Here is a 21,462-nt window from a genome sequence, read left to right on the forward strand (position 1 = left end):
ACTTCTGTCAAATCTAATATGTAGAATAAATAAAAATGGAGGGGGTATAAAAAAGTTTTCTAAGTTTACAAAATATTGGTATTTCAGCAGCTACCGCACCACTGATATACTTTACATGCAGAAGTAACATCAATGTGGCAGACCCAATATCTCTCTCCCATGCAATAAATTCAACCTCTTATTTTACTCTGGCTAATTTAAGACATCCATATCTAAGTCATATATCCGTTTTTGAAACTTTCTTTATATTTGAACTCCTTGTTCGTAACCTTTAAAATGAGACCAGTTTGGATATTTTTAACAACATTTAAAGTTGAACATACATTTCACATTTCGAAGTAATCAGTTTCATAATGCTAAATTACAATTTCACTTTATGTACTTACTATTTCACTATTCTGAATATACATTTTACTTTTCACTTGCTTGTTTTACAAAAATAACATCTATTTCAAATGCACATTTCTCAAGTAACCTATTTCAGTTTTTTAAATAAAATGGTTTCACATTTCCAAATAATCAGTTTCACATTGACACATTATAATTTCACTTTCTGTGGTTTACAATTCAGAATCTACATTTGACAATTCAGAACACATATTCCACTTTTCACTGCCTAGTTCACAAAAAACACATCTATTTCAATTGCATATTTTTGAAGTAACATATTTCACTGTTTTAAAAAAACTTGTTACCCATTTCCAGATAATCAGTTTCACAAATTTACATTTAGTTTCATATTATGTTTCACTTTCAGAACCTACATTTCACTTTTCATTGGCCTGTTTCACAAAAATCACATCTATTTCAATTGCATATTATTGAAATAACTTATTTTACTTTTTTTTGAAAGTTTTCACCGGGTTGTTTCATAAAACTCACATCTATTTCAATTGCATATTTTTGAAAAAACATATTTCACTCTTCTGAAATAAGCTCTTACACATTTCATAAAAATCAGTTTCACAAGTTGAAATTTCAATTTCATATTGTTTTTCACTTCAAGAACCTACATGTCACTTTTCACTAGCTGATTTCACAAAATTAACATCTATTTAAATTACATATTAAAAACATATTTCACATGTTTGAAATAAACTGTTATACATTTTCAAATAATCAGTTTAGCATAGATGTCATTTCAGTTTCATATTTGGATTAATATAGGTTTCGAGTGAAATAGGTTAGTTTAACGTATTTCTATTGAAAATGTTTGTCATATTTTTAAGTGAAATAGGTTTGTTCCACATACGAAATGTGAAACCTTGAAATTTAAATGTGTTTGAAATGTATCAAGATTGGTCTAGTTCTAAAGGTATTGGCGCCAGACGTTCAAATATATAAATTATTTCAAAAACAAACTCATGGTTTTAAAGCTATAAAGGTTTTACTTGACTAAAATGAAATAAAATCCATGGATTTGTTTGCAAGGGAGAGAGAAGAGAAAATTGAATGGGTGTCCTTGCCACAAAAAAAGTAGTACTATGGGTCCCTTTAGACTAGCAAAAGGAAGTACTTTGTGTACGTAGATGGGATCCACTAGATGTATTTGCCCAGGTATAACTTTTTTATAGTCAAAAAGTGAAAATAAACAAAGTGACGACTGCACAAATCTTAACGCAGAGACAAACAACAGATGTGTTACCGGTAGGTAACGTTAACACTCAAAATGAGTTGCTGGAGCAACCCCAATGCGCCGACCCAAAAGGATGTGGGTTTTGTCCGTTTGGGTTTGCCGGATAGACGGGATTGTCCGCTTTCTATTTTGGGTCGGCCGCGTCGCCCAACGGTGACCGATGCGTTTTTCTGCGTCCACTTAATTTTTTTTTAAATACGTCCGAATTTTACATAATTAAACAGTAAACGGTCGGTCAACCGCTAGCCAAAGTCCACTTAAACATTAATAAAATCTAAAAAATCTAAAAGCACGCCTTCGATTCACCCAGCACGCTACCCTAGCCATTGTTGCATCGCCGGTGAGGTCGACGAAGGCTAGAGGCGGCCCAACCCATGGGAATGCGGTCTCCCATGCCGCTCGCATAGATTCCTCCGGTGTCTGCTCCACCGAGGACATTGCTGCACGACGCACATGCTCCTCCCTCTCTTTCTCTTGGTGCTCTTCCTCCTTCTCCCATGCCAGCGGGTGCGACCCTCTTCCTCCTCATGCTCGCCCTGCATCTGGATCTCGGCACGCTCCTCTGCCTGGTGGCATTGTCGGCAGTGCTCCAGGCAGGCCACCTCTTGCTCTAGTGACGCTCCCAGCCGCTATGGCCGACGTGCTCACCCACTCACGGAGGATGTCGGTCTAAGCGTACATCTCCAGCTCAGGCTCCCTGGGTGGCATGCGCATGGGCGTGTGCTCGGGCTCAGCTTTGGGCTCAGGCAATGGCGGCGGCGGTGGGGGTAGACGCAGTCCCCTGGAGCCGACAACGCGATGGCCTCCTCCAAGCCATCCCAGCATGCGTCCTCCTTGCGTTGGCTCTCCTCTAGGGCGCTCTGCTTCCAATGCAGTCTGGCAGGCTGCCCCCTCCTCCTCTAGAGCCACCTTCGAGGGCGGTGGCACGAACCAAGGGTCAAGCTGAACGCCACCGTGGTGGGTCACGTCATTCTTGGTGGCGAACCAGACCTCCTAGTTGGGGGAGTCTGTTGCATACACTGGGTCGCACCACTGCTCCGACTATAAGAGGGCACACCGCCTGCGCACCTTCTTTGCTTGCGCCGGCGCTGACCGCGGCACCCCCGACAACGTGGTGCGGTGGGGGACAAGGTGCCACCCATGGGGGAGGTTGACGTTCGGCAACATAGCAAATGGCGGTAGTACTAGTGGTACCACGCGTGGTGCACGGGGACGTAGAGCCGGTCCTGTGGGCGACGACCCCTTTCCACATGCGGCACCAACGTGTAGGCATCCTTTAGCAGCGGAGGCGAAGGCAGGGGAGGCGCGCGGGATGAGCCGGCATGGAACTTTCCCTTGCGCTTGTTGAAGAAACCCATGGCGAGCTTACTAGGGTTTGCTGTCACCGGCGAGAGAGCGAGAGGAGCTAGATGTCGACGGGAGAAGTGGATGAGGCCGTCCCCCATGCTTGTATTAAAAAGGACGAGCATGTCGGAGGCTTCGAGACGCTTCCATACGGGCTTGGGTTAGGTGGACTCATTGACTATGACCACGGGGTAGATGTGCGGCCGACGCGCGGGCCCGAGGGAAACACCGAGCAGACACATGGCGCGTCCCTCTCGTGTCCGCGCTAATGCAAATCGGACGCAATTATTGGCCGCAAATGCATCTAGGTGGACAGCGAGCAGAAAACTTATGGGTTTGGGTCGTCGCGTTGGCCCAGTGTTTTCATTCGTTTGGACGTAAACGGACATGTGCGGACAGTTTGGGTCGGCACATTGGAGTTGCTCTAAGAACATCTACAACCGATATTACCAAAGCCGCCCCCTATATGCATGTGGATGCGCTAGGGCGCGTCCATGAATAGTGACCGGCCAGTTCGCAAATTCTCGCCCGCACAACCGTGTACCTCATATATGGAATGCTATATCTATAGTATGCATGCAACATGATGATGAACTACTCTACGTGATGAAACAATGGACAAAGATATTTGATGGGGGGACGAAGCATGAAAATTATAAATTTTCCTACGAACAGCCAATATCTATCTAGGAGAACCATAGCAAAGAGAGGGGAGAGTGTGTCTACGCACCCTCGTAGACCATTAAGTGGAAGCATATATCACGCGGTTGATGTAGTCGTACTCGTCATGGTCCAATCTCGATCCAAACCGATGAAGTACCGAACGGACGTCACCTCTGTGTTCAGCTACGTATGGCTCGATGACGTCTCCTCCTCCTTGATCCAACAAGCGAGGGAGGAGAAGTAGATGTGATTGCCGGGAGCACGACATCATGACGGTGATGGTGGTGGAGTGATTCCAGCAGTACTACACCAAGCACTACCGAAACAACGAAGACGGAGGAGTTACGAAGTAACGGGAGAGAGAGGGCGGGCAAGGGCTTGTGTGTCCTCTTGGAGGCGCCCTGTCCCCTATATATATAGGTGGAGGGGCGTGGTGGCTAGCCCTCCAAGCCCTAGGGGTGCACCAAGGGGGGGATTTGGACTCCTTGTCCAACTCCCTCCTTTTCCATACACACATGGACTTTCCACCTCTTCCAAGCCACATGGGCCTTGAGAGACTTGTGCGCCTGGCCCAATAAGACCAGGGCGCCTCCCCTCAGCACATGCTAGTCCCTTGGGACGTGGTGGAACCCTTGGTGGACTTCTGGACTCCTCCGGAAGTTTCCAGAACCATCTAGAAGCTTCCCGCACGGGTACGCGTCAGTGCTATACACACTGTTTTTAACCCCTTTCCGCGACGACATTTGGAACTGTCGCCAAGTGAGTGTGGGCGATAGGGTGTCCTTCCCACATGATCCAGAAACCGTCGGGGATATGGAGCCATGATCTAGAGGCCTTGCAAAGTGTAATCGTGTGCGATGCAGCACACACTAAATTCTTTCGCACGTGTGGGATCGGTGATTTAACGTTTCTAATGACGCAGTGAAACCAAACGGTGTGTCATAATGAACCATTTGGGAAACAGTATGTAAGGCGCACGGTGTCGGTGTCAAAACCGGCGGATCTCGGGTAGGGGGTCCCGAACTGTGCGTCTAAGGCGGATGGTAACAGGAGGCGGTGGACATAATGTTTACCCAGGTTCGGGCCCTCTCGATGGAGGTAATACCCTACTTCCTGCTTGATTGATCTTGATGATATGAGTATTACAAGAGTTGATCTACCACGAGATCGTAGAGGCTAAACCCTAGAAGCTAGCCTATGGTCTGATTGTTGTTGTCCTACAGACTAAACCCTCCGGTTTATATAGACACCGGAGGGGGCTAGGGTTACATAGAGTCGGTTACAAGGGAGGAGATCTACATATCCGTATTGCCAAGCTTGCCTTCCACGCCAATGAGAGTCCCATCCGGACACGGGACGAAGTCTTCAATCTTGTATCTTCATAGTCCAGCACTCCGGCCAAAGGATATAGTCCGGCTGTCCGAGGACCCCCAAATCCAGGACTCCCTCAGTAGCCCCTGAACCAGGCTTCAATGACGATGAGTCGGGCGCGCAGATTGTCTTCGGCATTGCAAGGTGGGTTCCTCCTCCGAATACTCCACAGAAGTTTTTGAACACAAGGATAGTGTCCGGCTCTGCAAAACAAATTCCACATACCACCGTAGAGAGAATAATATTTCCACAAATCTAATCTGCTGACAGCTTTTCATAACGTGACATACTGCCGTGGTCTGGTCATGACGAACCGTTTTTCCGAGCCTGCCACTGCACGTGTCGCGAGGTGGTTTTATTGGCACGTCCTGTCAAAGCAGAGATCGTGTCCCTTTTTTCACGGGATTCTCATCAATACGGGCGTGGGTAACCCCATCGTACCTGCTGGTATGACTCCTTGATTTTAGGAAAGTTCCAAACCTGACCTGATGGCCAGGGCCGTAGCTCTCGATCTGCTCCTGATGGCCAAGCGAGTTGGCACGCAGTACGAAGCCGCCGAATACGAAGATCTGTCCGGGGAGAAAAACCTCACCCTGGATCGCATCGTTGCCGATGATCGAAGGAGCCATCTAGCCTTACGGTGACGGCACAGTGGAACTCTCAATGAAAGCACCAATGTCGGTGTCAAAACCGGCGGATCTCGGGTAGGGGGTCCCGAACTGTGCGTCTAAGGCGGATGGTAATAGGAGGCGGGGGACATAATGTTTACCCAGGTTCAGGCCCGCTCGATGGAGGTAATACCCTACTTCCTGCTTGATTGATCTTGATGATATGAGTATTACAAGAGTTGATCTACCACGAGATCGTAGAGGCTAAACCCTAGAAGTTAGCCTATGGTCTGATTGTTGTTGTCCTACGGACTAAACCCTCCGGTTTATATAGACAACGGAGTGGGCTAGGGTTACATAGAGTCGGTTACAAGGAAGGAGATCTACATATCCGTATTGCCAAGCTTGCCTTCCACGCCAAGGAGAGTCCCATCCGGACACGGGACGAAGTCTTCAATCTTGTATCTTCATAGTCCAACAGTCTGGCCAAAGGATATAGTCCGGCTGTCCGAGGACCCCCAAATCCAGGACTCCCTCACACGGGCCAACATATGAACTGTGTGTGATATGTGCCCCATCGAACACGTGTTTTCTGCGGAACCCTTCTGCCATGCAAGATTCCATCGCACACATTTCCCAACAATTACCGTGTGCGATAATGTTCTATTACAAATGGTTCAGGAGCCCCTTCGCACACATACAAGTGCTGCAGACCGTTTGTGATTTGTTGTGTATCACTGATGGTTGCGGTAAGAGTGACGTGTGCTTTTCGTTTGGGACCCCACATGTTTCCTTAAAAATTACAACTGATATTGTATTTTACATTGGGCACGGTTTACTCCGAGCTCTCGTGTGCGATACCGTGATATCACAAACGGTTCCGGAGACCCTACGCACATGTAGTAGCGCTGCAAATCGTTTGCGATGTGCTGTGTATCACCGACGGTTCTGCTACGATTGACGTATGCTTTCCGATGTGGATCGCACACACTCAATTAGTTGAACCGTGTGCGGACCAATTGCTAGGTTAAAACAAAAATATCCCATTTTGAATCGGCATGCAAAAAGCAAATTCGCCACAATATTCAATTGAACAAATAGTGTCCATAGGAAGAACATTCATCAGATTTCGCAACAATTGCAATTGAACATATGGTAGCTAAATTCTAATGATTTGTCCACACATATATGCATTACATAATTAATCATAGTGTACGAAATACGAAGACCTCATCAGATGGAAAACAATGGATCCATGCGTATATGTTTGGCGGCTATCTCTTACTCAATGTTTCAGGAGAACGCATGCTAAAATGTTCATTATCACCAGCGGGATTGATGTAGTGATCGAGGAAGAAGTTGCTGATAAGTCTCCGAACCATCAGCAATTCACCAGTCGGGAGCGGTTCAGGGGTCCTCGGTTCTAAGATGAGCTGCAATATTTTTAAGATCAGAATGTGCCATATGAGCGCTAATTTTTTTAAATAATACATTTTTTATTAATTTTCATAAATATTACGCTGGGTAAATTTTTTTCAAAATTAATACACCGTCGGCCCGCTGCAAGCCGACTGGGCCTAGTCGGCCCACAGCAGGCCGATTGGACTCAAGTCGGCCTACAGCTGGCCGACTGGCCCCTGTCGGCCCACTATGGGCTGATTGGGTCCCCACTGGAGCTAATTAGCTCGTTGTGGGCTAATTGTTTTTGCAAAAAAAGTAGGCATAAAAAAAATATGTTTTAAAAAATGTTAATTATGTAATTAAAAAATGTTAAACGTGTATAAAAAAAATGTTCCTCATGTATACAAAAAATGTACAATATATATGCAAAAAAGTTGACATAAATAATATGTTTTAAAAAGTGTTAAGCATGTACTTAAAAATTGTTAAATGTGTGTATAAAAAATATTCCTTATTTATACTAAAAATATAGAATGTGTATGAAAAAAAGTTGACACCAAAAAAATATGTTTGAAAAGTTGACATTTTTTAAATACATGATTAAAAATTGTTAAATGTGTGTATAAAAAATGTTTCTTATCTATTCAAAAAATATAGAATGTGTATGAAAAAAAGTTGACACCAAAAAAATTTGTTTGAAAAAAATGTTCCAGTTCCATACAAAAAGAGCAACCAATCATACTTAGGTCCGTGATGCTCCCATACCGGATCTGGAGCTGGAACATTTTTTTATACACGTTTAACCTTTCATTCCAATTTTTAAATACATGCTTAACACTTTTTAAAACATATTTTTTATGTCAACTTTTTGCATATATATTGTACATTTTTTGTATAAATAATTAACATTTTTTAACATATATTTTTTATGCCTACTTTTTTTGCAAAAACAATTAGCCCACAGCGAGCCAATTAGCTCCAGTCGGCCTACAGCTGGCTGACAGGACCCAATCCGCCCACAGTGGGCCGACAGGGGCCAGTCGGCCAGTTGTAGGCCGACTGGAGTCCAATCGGCTTGCTGTGGGCCGACTAGGCCCAGTCGGCCTGCAGCGGGCCGACAGTGTATTATTTTTGAAATTTTTTTATCCAGCGTAATATTTATGAAAATTAATTAAAAAAATGTATTATTTAAAAAAATAGCCATATGAGCGGAGTAGAAGATATTAATTAATATAGACTTATTGGTACTAATTCGCGAGGATCGTCACAACTATTAGCAGATTTGCACATGGAGATCATGTGTCTGCAAACATAGTATCCACAAAGGTTGGTCCCTGCTTGTTGCCGAGGACACTGAATTTTTTTGTACAGAATTAGTCATGTATTTGTCATGTTAGGAACAACCTAACCGGTGTTAGATATATTATTTTTTCTTTGGAAAAAAATAGAAAGAGGTTTATTTAGAAGCTTGAACATTTGACTAGTGTAAGAAAAGGTATTTGCAGACTATTGGGAATTTTTCCGACAATAATGGATTTTGGTGTGTTTGATACGTCCCCAATGTATCTATAATTTTTGATTGTTCCATGCTGTTATATTATCATTCTTGGATATTTTATAATCATTTTATAGTCATTTTATATCATTTTTCGGTACTAACCTATTGACATAGTGCCAAGTGCCAGTTGCAGTTTTGCATGTTTTTTACATCCCAGGAAATCAATATCAAACGGGGTCCAAACACCGCGAAACTTTTTGTGGATTTTTTATGGACCAGAAGACCACCAATGGGCCACAGCTGCACCAGGGGGGTGCCCCGAGGGGGGCACAACCCACCAGGGCGCCCAGGCGCGCCCAGGTGGGTTGTGCCCACCTCGGTGGCCTCCCGCACCCCCTCTTTGCCCTATAAAATCCCAAATATTCCAAAAACCCTCGAGGGTTAACCTAGATCAGAAGTTCCGCCACCGGAAGGCTCTGTAGCCATGAGAAACCAATGTAGACCCCGTTCCGGCACCCTGTCAGATGGGGGAATCATCTCCGGTGGCCATCTTCATCATCCCGGCAGCCACCATGATGAGGAGGGAGTAGTCCACCCTCAGGGCTGAGGGTTTTTACCAGTAGCTATGTGTTTAATCTCTCTCTTTCTCGTGTTCTTGAGATGTCACGATCTTGATGTATCACGGGCATTGTTAATATAGTCGAATCATATGGTGTTTTCCCCTCTCTATCTTGTTGTGATGAATTGAGTTTTCCCTTCGAGATTTCGTTGTTATCGGATTGAATACTTTTATGGATTTGAGAACACTTGATATATGTCTTGCAATTGAATACTCGTGGTGAAAATGGGTTATCGTATTGATTCACTTGATACATGTTTTGGCACTCAACTCGCGGATTCCCGAGGTGACATTGGGGTAATCTATGCATAGGGGTTGATGCACGTTCTTGTCTTTGTCTCTCCGGTAGAAATCCTGGGGCACTCTTTGAAGTTCTTTGTGTTGGATTGAGTATTATGAATATATATTTGCTTTGGTGTTATTTTAGTACGAACTCTAGGATAGATCGAACGGAAAGAATAGCTTTGTGTTATTTTAGTATGAACTCTTGAATAGATCGAACGAAAAGAATAGCTTTGAGGTGGTTTCGTACCCTACAAACAATTTATTCTTATGTCCTCCGCTAGATAGGGACTTTGGAGTGATTCTTCATTGCACTTTGAGGGGTGGTTATATGATCCAAGTATATTAGCATTGTTGAGAGATTGCACTAGCGAAAGTACGGACCCTAGGCCTCATTTTCAAGCATTGCAATACCGTCTTTGTGCACATTTACTATTTGCTACCTTGTTGTTTTTATTTATTCAGATTATAAAAATATATTTCTACCATCAATATTGCACTTTTATCACCATCTCTTCACCGAACTAGTGCACCTATACAATTTGCCATTGTATTGGGTGTGTTGGGGACATAAGAGATTTCTTGTATTTGGTAGCAGGGTTGTTTGAGAGAGACCATCTTCATCCTACACCTCCCACGAATTGATAAACCTTAGGTCATCCACTTGAGGGAAAATTGCTACTGTCCTACAAAACTTTTCACTTGGAGGCCCAACACGAGTCTACAATAATAAAGTTGTGTAGTAGACATCAAGCTCTTTTCTGTTGCCGTTGCCAGGGAGGTGAATGCATGAAGGTATATCTTTAGATCTTGCAATTGAGTCTTTTAGTTTCTTGTTTTATCACTAGTTTGGTTTATAAAAGAAAACTATGTAAAAAAATGGAGTTGAGGTTGCATCATATTATTGATCATCTTTATAATATCTTTCTTGAAAATGATGGATCGGAAAATTGTGCTCAACTGTTAGAAGAAGAATTCCATAAAATGTTTGACAATAAATCTTTGAACGATGAGTATGATTGCAATGTTGTTAGTATTAATTCTTTGAATATCCATGATGCTAATGATATGCAAAGCCATAAGCTTGGGGATGCTATGTTTGATGAAGATGATATTTTTACTCCCCCAAGTTTTGATGAGAAAATTTATTATGATGAAAGCATGCCTCCTATTTATGATGATTATATTGATGAAAGTGGGTTTGGAAGAGTGTCAACTCTAGGTACTAATGTTCCCACTATTTTGGAGGGTGTTGGATCTTATTGTAATAATTATGAAAGTGGATTTGGAGAGGTCATGACTTTATTTACTGATGAATCCACTATTTAGGAAGAGGTTTCAATTGATTATTATGAGAACAAGGTTGCTATCTATGATGATTATGGTGATGACATGTATGCTATAAATAATAATGATAACCATGAAACTTGTCATCATGATTTTAATTTTCACTCTCATGATAGTTATTTTGTTGAATTTGCTCCCACTACTATTGATGAGAAGAAATTTGCTTATGTGGAGAGTAATAAAATCTCTATGCTTGTGGATCATGAAAAGAATGCTCTATGTGATAGCTATATTGTTGAATTCATTCATGATGCTACTGAAAATTATTATGAGAGGGGAGGATATGCTCATATACATTTCAACAACATCAAGTTTCCTCTCTTTATGTTGAAAGTTTTGAAGTTGTGCTTGTTTTGCCTTCCGATGCTAGTTGATTCTTGCTCCCATGAATTATTTGCTCACAAAATCCCTATGCATAGGAAGTGGGTTAAACTTAAATGTGCTAGTCATATGCTTCATGATGCTCTCTTTGTGTTTCAATTCTTATCTTTTATGCGAGCATCATTGAAATCATCATGCCTAGCTAAAAGGCATTAAAGAAAAGCGCTTGCTGGGAGACAACCCAACATCTACCCCTACTATTTTTTTGTGTTTTAACATGATTAAGCTACTGTAGTAATCATGTTTTATTGCTTTTGTTTCAATAAGGTGCCAAGTAAAGCATTTGGGATCATGTTGGGGGATAGTTGATTTGATCTTGCTGAAAAACAGAAACTTTTGTGCTCCCGAAAATAAATCTCATTTTTAACAGAAGAGTGCTTTTGAGTTGATTCTTTTTGCATAATATTATTATACAATTTTCTCACTTGGTCCTAATTTCTACATAATTTTTGGAGTATCATAAGTATGGTAGTTATCCAGATCATTACAGACTGTTCTGTTTTTGACAGATTCTATTTTCAATGCATAGTTTGCTTGTTTTCTAGTTTCTATGTCTTAATTGCTTAATATAAATTGTGGAAATGATATGCTTCCAGAGCATCAGACAGAATGTCACATGGCCCTGAGTTCCTGAAGAACCTTCCAGGGATCTTGTAAGCCTCTAACATCACTTGATACAGTTCTCCATCACATGAGTTTTCAAAGTAATAAGTTCCGTCATCACGCCTCTTTGCACGTGCCCGCAAGTAGTCTCTGACAGGTTCACCCCTGATTTCACTAAAGGCCGGTTGCCCACCCGCCGCTACTGCTTCTTCGTCCTCCTGGTCCCATATCGGTTTCATGTCGTAGTATCCTGCCACACCCATACAGTGGGGGTGTATGTTCTTCTTCTGAAGTTTCGATTGCTTGGCACTCTTCTCAGCAAACTCCGTAGTTTCCCTGACCCTTTTGAATTCTGCCCAGTCTGCCTTTGTAATTTGGGGGTATGCGGGGATTGGGTCCTTGCCTTCACTCAAGTACTTCTTGTACAACACGTGCTTCCAGTTTCTCCAAGCATCCCTATCCTTCTTCAGTGCTGGGTGTTCCACCTGCATTCTCCACTGCTCTGGAACGTTGAAGTGATCCATGATCTCCTATACTATCCTTCGCTGTGTTTCTGTGTCAGCCTTCTGAAACCCTGGCAGATTAATGTTGAGCCTTGCCCTGCCAACAAATCCACACACACTCCTGAACCTCGTGCATGCTTTATCTGGTTTAGTTGGAGCCCAAGACTTTAAATCTATCTCGGTTACTTCATATACACCTTTAGGCTGGTGTGTGGGCTTCCTTGGAGCGTTCCTCCGCGTCCTGACCGGAAGGGTAATTACTGCAGCTCTATCCCGTTCAAGATTACTTGATCCCTCACAGTAAGTTGGGTAAGAACGGGCTGCTGATTGCATGCCTCGTCCATCTCATATTCACGTATATATAGAGTACATGATTACAATCAGGTTACAATAAACAGTTTCCATGTACAGTAGATACCATGCCATCTATATGAGGCTTGGCGTGAACACCAAGATGAGCAGCACCAGATGTGCCGGATGCGGAAGAATCTGAACAGCCAGATACGGCCATCTGGTCATGCTTTAACACGCCCCCACAGTCTGAACCCGGGAGAGCAGCGACGTGAAGACTGGTCCGAAAGTCATGAAATAATGTCTTCGGTAGTCCTCTGGCGAAAATGTCCGCAAATTGAGAGTACGAGGGGACATGAAGAACACAAACGGCACCCAGAGCAACCTTCTCGCGAACAAAGTGAATGTCCAGATCAATATGCTTCATGCGACGATGTTGAACCGGGTTGGCAGAAAGATAAGCTGCACTGATGTTATTGCAATAGACAATGGTAGCACTATTAATAGGTCGATGAAGTTCATGGAGTAATTGGCGGACCCAACAAGATTCAGCCACTACTGTTGCAACAGCTCTATACTCTGCCTCTGCGCTGGAGCGTGACACTGTTGTTTGCCATCGCGAGGACAAAGAGATAAGGTTATCACCGAGGAACATGCAAAAACCTGACGTCGAACGTCTGGTGTCCGGGCATCCAGCCCAATCGGCATCAGAGTAGTCAGTGAGAGAATGGGAGGAAGAAGAGTGTATGAGAAGACCATGATGGAGAGTACCTTTGAGGTATCGAAGAATGCGTTTAATTAGATGGAAGTGAGGCTCTTTAGGATCATTCATATGAACGCAAACTTGTTGAACATCATAGGCTATTTCGGTACGAGTGAGAGTGGCGTACTGGAGAGCTCCGGCGAGACTCCGGTAGAGAGGGATCGGTGATGGGAGTGCCAATCGAACCGGATAATTTGGCTTGGTATCGATAGGAGTTTGGACGGGATGACAGTCACACATACCTGCACAAGAGAGAATGTCCAGAATATATTGGTGTTGAGATAGGTGAAGTCCAGAAGCGGTGCGAGTTACAGAAATACCGAGGAAGAGGTGAAGGGTGGTGAGATCCTTCATGGCGAATTTGTTGCTAAGGGACTGGATGATAGACCGTAGAAGTGTGTGAGTAGAAGCGGTGAGAATGATGTCGTCGACATAAAGAAGCAGATTGGCTAAGTTGTTATTACGATAAAGGATAAAGAGAGGCATCGGACTTGGACTCGGTAAATCCCAATGTGCGAGCAAAGGTTGCGAAACGCTGAAACCATGCACGGGGTACCTGTTTGAGGCCATAGAGGGATTTGAGAAGAGGACATACATGAGTGTGATGTTGAGGATCCACGAAGCCGGATGGTTGTTGGCTGTAGACTACTTCATCAAGATGACCATGAAGGAAGGCTTTTTTAACGTCTAGTTGATGGATGGGCCAGGAGTGGGAGGTAGCTAAAGAAAGAACAATACGAATGGTCGCAGGTTTGACGACGGGGCTAAAATTCTCGTCAAAATCGACCCCATGTTGCTGAGAGAACCCTCGGACAACCCACCGAGCTTTATGGTGAGAGAGAGAACCATCAGGATTGTGTTTGTGATGGAAGACCCATTTTCTGCTAACGATATTAGCACCTAAAGGGGGAGGAACTAATTGCCAAGTTTGATTGAGTGTGAGAGCGTCGAATTCTTCCTGCATGGCGTGTCGCCAAGAGGGATCACGTAGGGCAGTGATACAATTGTATGGGATGGGAGAGGCTGTGATGGCTGATAAATTAAGGCGATCAATGGGTGGTGGAAGTCGGCCTGTGCTGAGCGTGTACGATGAAGTGGTGGCGCTGGGTGTGTAGCTGACTCAGACGGAAGGGTCGTAGAACGCGTTTAAGATAGACAACTTAGAGAAGGTGGTTCGGCTGGAGATGGAGGTGGGCCTGGAGATGTTCGACCATCTGGTGGTGGAGAGGCGGAAGGAGTTGAGCTAGGTGTGGCTGTTTGGATGCTTTGGGAAGTGTGGCTGGGAAAACCATGCATAACGGGTGCATGCATAGTGGGTTTGGGACCTGGTACATGTAGAGATGAATCGAGTGTAGTGGTTGGCGTTGTAGCATGAGCTACTGGGTGATGCACCTATTGAGGAGCTGGTGGTGGATCGAATAGGACATGGGGTGGTGGTGTTGTGGAAGAGGATTCAGGTGCATACGAAAATGTAGTCTCGTCAAAGATAACATGACGCGAGATAATGATGCGTCGGCTTGTGAGATCAAGACAGCGGTACCCACGATGACGTGTAGGATAACCAAGAAAAACACATTTAGTTGAGCGGGTGCTGAGCTTATTAGGGGAAGTGGAGGATGTGGTAGGTTAACAAAGGCAACCGAATACTCGAAGGTCATTGTAAGATGGAGAGAGGCCAAACAACAGGGTATAGGGTGTTGAAAATTTCCTTGCGGTCGTAGGGCGAATGTTGATGAGGTAGGTGGCAGTATGGAGGGCTTAGGCCCAAAGAGATGGTGGCATGGAGACTTGGAAGAGAAGGGTACGAATGACGTTATTAGTCGTACGGATTGCTCGCTCGGTAGTACCATTTTGCTGGGAGGTGTAAGGACAAGATAGGCGAAAAAGAATGCCATGGGTGGTGCAGAAGGTATTTAGTTTGGTGTTTTCAAATTCTCGGCCATTGTCACATTGGAGTGCGGAAATAGAAAAATTAAATTGGGTACGAGCGTAGGCGTGAAAAGCTGTGAAGGTGGTGTAAACATCAGATTTTTTGCGTAGGGGAAAGCTCCGAAAATAATGTGTATAGTCGTTGACGATGATAAGATAATAACAAAAACCAGAAGGGCTAGGAACTGGGGACGTCCATAAATCACAATGAATTATTTCAAACGGGCGAGTAGTAGAAGTTTGAGAAGCATAAAATGGTAGCCTAACATGTTTGCCTAACTGACACGCATGACAGAGGGGAGGCCCTCCTTTATTGAAAGAAATATGCTTGGAGCTATTTAGAAGTGACATGGTGTGGTTGCCGGGGTGTCCAAGTCGACGATGCCAAAGCGAGGTGGAGGCGATGATGGTGTGAGCTTCGGCAAGTGCTGGTTGGTGGAGAGGGTAGAGTGGTCCGGAGCTATTGCATCGAAGAATCACGGTCTTGGATGGAAGGGCCTTCACAAAAAACCGAAGGGATCAAATTCAATAGAACAATAATTATCAATCATAAATTGACGAACAGATACGAGATTTTGATAATGTTCGGAACTACAAGAATGTTGCGAAGATAGAGAGGTTTAGAAAGAGATGCAAGTGTTTGGGAGCCAATATGAGTGATGGGAAGAGACGCGCCATTGCCAACAGTTACTGTGTGAGCGGAGGAGGGTGTGAGAGATTGAAGTTTACACGGATCGGATGCCATATGGGAGGAAGCGCCGGAATCCATGTACCATTCATTGTTGGGGAAGTGCATGTTGTTCAGGGCGGTGACAAGCGCGGGGTCGAGCTGTTGCTGCTGCTGCTGGAAGGTGGGAGGAGGTGGCGCCTGGTGGAGATGTGTGTTGGTGTAGCCAGCTGCTGGAGCATATGCTGCATATGCTTGAGAAGTGCTTGTAGGACGAGGACCAAGAAGGCCTAGAGCTGGAGCACGCCATGCACGTGTTTGCTGCCATGGTTGAGGCTGGGACGGCGCCGGGTGTTGTACGTGGCATGCACGAGTTCGCAGCCTTGTCCACGGATTGAACATCCATGGTTCACTGCGTCCGCGGCCGCCGCCGCCGCCACCATGGTAGCCTTGGCCGTTGCTGTTGTAGGAGACTAAGCTGCCTCATCCTGCGCGCCCGAAAGGTGTGCGCTCACCACCGGCGCTTGGAAGAATGCTGTTGCCGCTAGCCCAAAGTGCCGTGGCAGTAGCATTCTTAGCGTTCGCCTTCTTCTGTGCCTCCTCAAGAACTAGTGCTGATCTGGTCTGCAAGAAGGACGGGAACGGTGACTGAAACGGAAGAAAAGTAAGCAAGTGCGCATACTGCTCGCTGAGGCCGCATAATAGGGTGAGGACGAGGATCTCGTCGGAGGCGGTCTGCCCGACGTCGGCAAGGGCATCAGAAAGATTCTTCAGCTTGGCGCAATACTCAGAGATCGTCATGTCTCCTTGGGGAGTGTTGCGGAATTCAACATCGAGAGCATGGGCACGACTCTTCTTGTTGTCGTGGAACAGATTGGCGATGGCGTCCCATATCTGTCGAGCGGAGGATCCTAGAGCCATGATGATGCCGAACAGCTCAATAGAGATCGAGCCGTCGATCCAGGAGAGCACAGTGTAGTCATCGCGACCCAATCGGAGGTGGGCGAAGTGTCAGAGGGGGTGGCGGCAGCGTCACCGACAACGTGGTTGGAGAGGCCATAGCGACCGAGGGCGACGAGAAACAGCTCACGCCACTTGACATAGTTGGAGTCTTGAAGATCGAGAGTGATGGGGACATAGGTCTTGATGGAGGCGGCGTAGGAGGAGGGTGCAGGAGAGGGGATGATGATAGTTTTGCCCTTCTCCTCGTCAAGGCGCTTGAGTTCTTCCTCGTGAGTCTGCAGGATGGACTCGCGGTTCTTGAGCTCCTCTTCGAGCTTTTTCAGATCATTGGCGTTCATGGTGATCGGGAGGGTGGGGGCTGAGGGAAGCTGTGGAGGTGAGGAGGATTAGGTGTTGGGATCGAGTTCTTGGCAGGAAAGGACCGATCGGCCTGATACCATGTAAGTTGGGAAAGAACGGGCTACTGATTGCATGCCTCGTCCATCTCATATTCACGTATATATAGAGTACATGATTACAATCAGGTTACAATAAACAATTTCCATGTACAGTAGATACCATGCCATCTATATGAGGCTTGGCTTGAACGCCAAGATGAGCAGCACCGGATGTGCCTGATGCGGAAGAATCTGAACGGCCAGATACGGCCGTCCGGTCATGCTCTAACACTCACAATCTGCTGAAGACCTAGGGTTGTCGGAATCAGATGAAGATACATCGCCTGAAGCATTAGTGTTTTCACTGCTACTCGGCATCTACAGAGGACACATGCGAAACTCAGGAAAGGAGGATAAGCATAAAACTAACAATTTGGTATGAAGCTGTCTAAACATGTCATGCAATAATTTAGAAAATGTACGGCTAATTTGTTAAGTTTGTGTGACTCGGGTGCTCATGATCTGTAAATCGGTAGTAACTTATTGGAACAAATACATCTTATATGTACTAGTTAGGAAAGTAGATAATAAACATATATACGCTCTCCATTATTTTATAGTCAATTTGGGAACATACGGAACGAAATAGGAGGAGGGATTGCAAGGAAATATGCCTCACCGCGATGGAGAGAAGTAACTAACAGGCTTCTTAATGCAAACCTGGCCGGACCACAAGAGTGTCGGTGTACAAAAGTAGGGGCACTCCTTTGTACCCCTTTACTTGTGCACGGGCAGTCGGAGCCACGCGCCACGACCACACTAGGTATGGCAGAGGAGGGGAGCCGGAGAGAAGTCGAAGCCCAAGGCGACGCCAAGACCAGAAACACCAAAGAGCAAGAGGGCGAGGCCCCCCGGCAAGGCCCTTGTCGGGGCAACTTGCCCAACACCAACAGAGCGAGCCACCCTTGAGCCCACGGGTTCCGACCCAACCAACCACATTGGGACCAGTGCTCGGGAGGCACCTCCGTGGTGGCATGCAGATCTTTGTCAAGATCATAAACATATGAGATCAGATGGGGACCAGAAGACGGTGACCCTCGGCGGGATCCCAGCCGAGGGAATCCACAAGACCCCCGGCAAGCGCCTTGCCGGGGACGACTGCAACACCACGGCAAGACCCTTGCCGGGCCCTCGGACGGGCCCTTGCCGAGGGCGTCAGCGGGGCCACAGCCAGGCCCGCGTCGACCAAGACTCCATCGCCGTCCCCAAGCAGCTGCTAGCTCAACCAACTGGGTAGGCACCTGCGTGGCGACGGGCGGCCTCTACGCCAACTCAGCAAGTACCTGCGTGGTGGCATGCAGATCTTCGTGAAGACCCTACCACCGCGCCACCTCAGCTGCCTGCCTGCCTACATGGCACCGAACGCACTGCTGGCCTGGGGGCGTGTCGAGGCGAGGCGGAGCAGCGACGGATGGGACGGGCCTCGTTCCCGTCCCCGATAAAGCTAAGGGACACCTAAGCAATGCATTAAATGCGTCTTGTCCTATAATACGGGCGATAAGCTCGCAACACTATAGACCTTTCCACCTCCTGTGTGCCACTTTGGCAGTCCCTTTCGACTATAAAAGGAGGCCCATGGCATACTGGAGAGGGATTCGGCTCTTTTGGGCAAGTTACACCCCGTAGCTAGCTCGAGAACACAAGAACACTCAAATACATCCACCAAAGGAGGACTAGGGTATTACGCATCCTCGCGGCCCGAACCTGGGTAAACGATCCGTGTGCTTCCTGTTAGACCTGCTCTTCTCATGACCCCGCACCCCGCCAACCGTAGTAGGGATTCTTGTGATCCCATAGGTGTCGTTTTCCACTGACATCTTTGGCGCGCCAGGTAGGGGGCGCAGTTGTGAGAATCTGGTTTAGCAGCCGGCTTAGCAGTTTTTCGTGGCCACGGCTTCCGGAGATGAAGATAGCCAAGAGAGCGGCACTGCCTGCAGGCGCGAAGGGCGCTCGTGCGGCGACAGGAGATCTAAGTCATGTCAAACTTTAAACATTTCCTTTTTATATCAGGTTATTCCCCTCGGAGATCTTGTTCTTTGTATGGAAAACCTGCACGTGAAGGAACCCTCCCGCGATTGGCAACACCCTTGTTCTGTTTCGAGTCCGCTCAACAGCTCAAGCGGCTGCGTCGAGAGTGGCGGGGTAGCCTTCCGCAACCGGCAACGCTCTCCATTCTGACTCGAGTCAAGCTTGACAGTTCGAGCGGCTGCGTTGGGGGCGACAAGGTGGTTCGCTCGGCTGCAAGCACACCCGGCAGGCCAATGGGGATCCGTCCTCAAGACGCCGCCCTGGGTTTACGCGCCGGCAAGCCTACCCGGTTAACGTAGGGTGGACATACAAAGGAAAATCGAACAGGAAAATAACATGCATTGTATCAAAAGTACTGCAGAGTTATATTACATGAATTGTTGCCGCGGTTCTAACTAAAGATAGAAATTGTCTTGGTCATGAACCTGTAGCAGCGATAAAGAACGGGTTGCCTAATCCCAGCGCAGGCCCTCCACCCTCAGAATTCCGCCAACGCGGCTGATGATGGGCTCGATATGCTCCCTGAGTAGCGCGAGGTCAGTATCCTCCGGCAAGCTCTCCAGCGCGGCGTCGAAGTCAAGGGTGGGGTTCCAATACGCCACCTTGGTGAGGACCTTGGTCATGGCACCCCGGCAAAGCCTCCGGGACTCATCGGCCAGGGAGGCCGCCCGGTTGGAGTGAAGGTGCTCCAAGGCCCCGAGGACGCCCTCTAAGAACAGGGTCAGCTTGGCGTTGGTAGTCCCGCTGCGCTCTGGGGTGTACCTCACATTTTGCATCCCCATGGTAGCCAGCTGCGTGGTGATCCTGCCGGCGACGTCCTCGAGGCGGCTGATCCAGCGTTTCTCGCCCTCCACAAAATCCTTGTGGCTAGCGGCTTCGTTCTTTCGCTGCAGCTTCTCGGCCTCCAGGTCCTTGGCCAGGGTCTCCTCCCGAGCCTTAGCCTCTGAGAGCATCTCCTCGAGGCCCTCCAGCTTTAGCTTCAGGTCTTTGATGGAGTTGTTGGCTTCAGAGAGCTCCCCGGCCCTGCTGACGGCTGTGCCCTGCGCCTCCGTCAGGGCGCTGTTGAGCGTGTCCTTCTCCGTGGACAGCTTCAGGGCCTGCTCCTTCAGTTCGTCCCGCTCCACCTCCAGCTCCTTCACCCTGCCGACGTGAACCAGAGCCTGGGCATCGAGCGCCTCCCTATGCCTCTGCTCCAGCTCTTGGGTTCGCTACTCGACGAGCTTCTCCACCTCCTCATCCTTGTCGCGGAGCGTTGCGGCAAGCTTCTCCTCACGCGCGGCAAGGTCCTCCTCCTGGGAGTCCAGCGCGGCTTGGTGCTGGGTTCGAGCGGCCTCAGGCGCGGCGGCCAAGTTCTCCGCCATTTCCTGGGCCTTCTCGATGTCAGCCTGCTTCATGGTGAGCTACACATCACGCTTGGCCAGCTCGCCCTGGGCGGCCTTCAGCTCTTCACGAGCCTGCCGGAACCAAGTCTGCGTCTCGGCGACGCGCACCTTGAGGTCCGCCTCTGCCTTGTCCACCGTCGCCATCCTGGACTTGGCCTTGTGCACACGGGCGCGATGGAGCGCCTGGAGCTTCCGGAAGTTGGCGCCCATGGCCTGGAGAAGCCGCTCCTCCTGAGAACCGTCGCCACCGGTGCTCGGCTCGTCAACAACCTCGAGCCCAGCGGCGGCAAGCACCTCCTCGTCGAACGCCTCTCCCTCGACGGGTGCCCCGGAGCTCGACGCCCCTGGAAGGTGGACGAAAAGGTCGTCGCCCACCCTCAGATACCTGCCGGAGCCAGAGGCAGCGGAGGAGGAAGGTTGGTCATCAACCACCTCCTCCTCGGCAGCAGCCTTGCCGGCCTCCCCGACAGGCCCCTTGCTGGCCTCCTTGGCAGTGGCCTTGCCAGGCTCCCCGGCAGGCCCCTTGGCGGCGTCCTCAGCAGCGCCCTTGGCGATCTCCTCGGCGGCAATCTTCTCGGCCTCTGCCGTGGCATCCTTGGCGACATCCTCGATGATGGTGTCGACGTCCTCTGGGTCCACCGAGGGGAAATCTAGATACCAAGAAGGGGATGAGGCAAGGCCAAGATCAAAAAAAGAGAACAGGGACGGGTGAGGCGACCGTTCCCCACCCCGTGACCATGGGGCGT

This window comes from Aegilops tauschii, chromosome 2, assembly GCF_002575655.3.
Source record: "Aegilops tauschii subsp. strangulata cultivar AL8/78 chromosome 2, Aet v6.0, whole genome shotgun sequence".
Lineage (NCBI taxonomy): Eukaryota > Viridiplantae > Streptophyta > Magnoliopsida > Poales > Poaceae > Aegilops > Aegilops tauschii.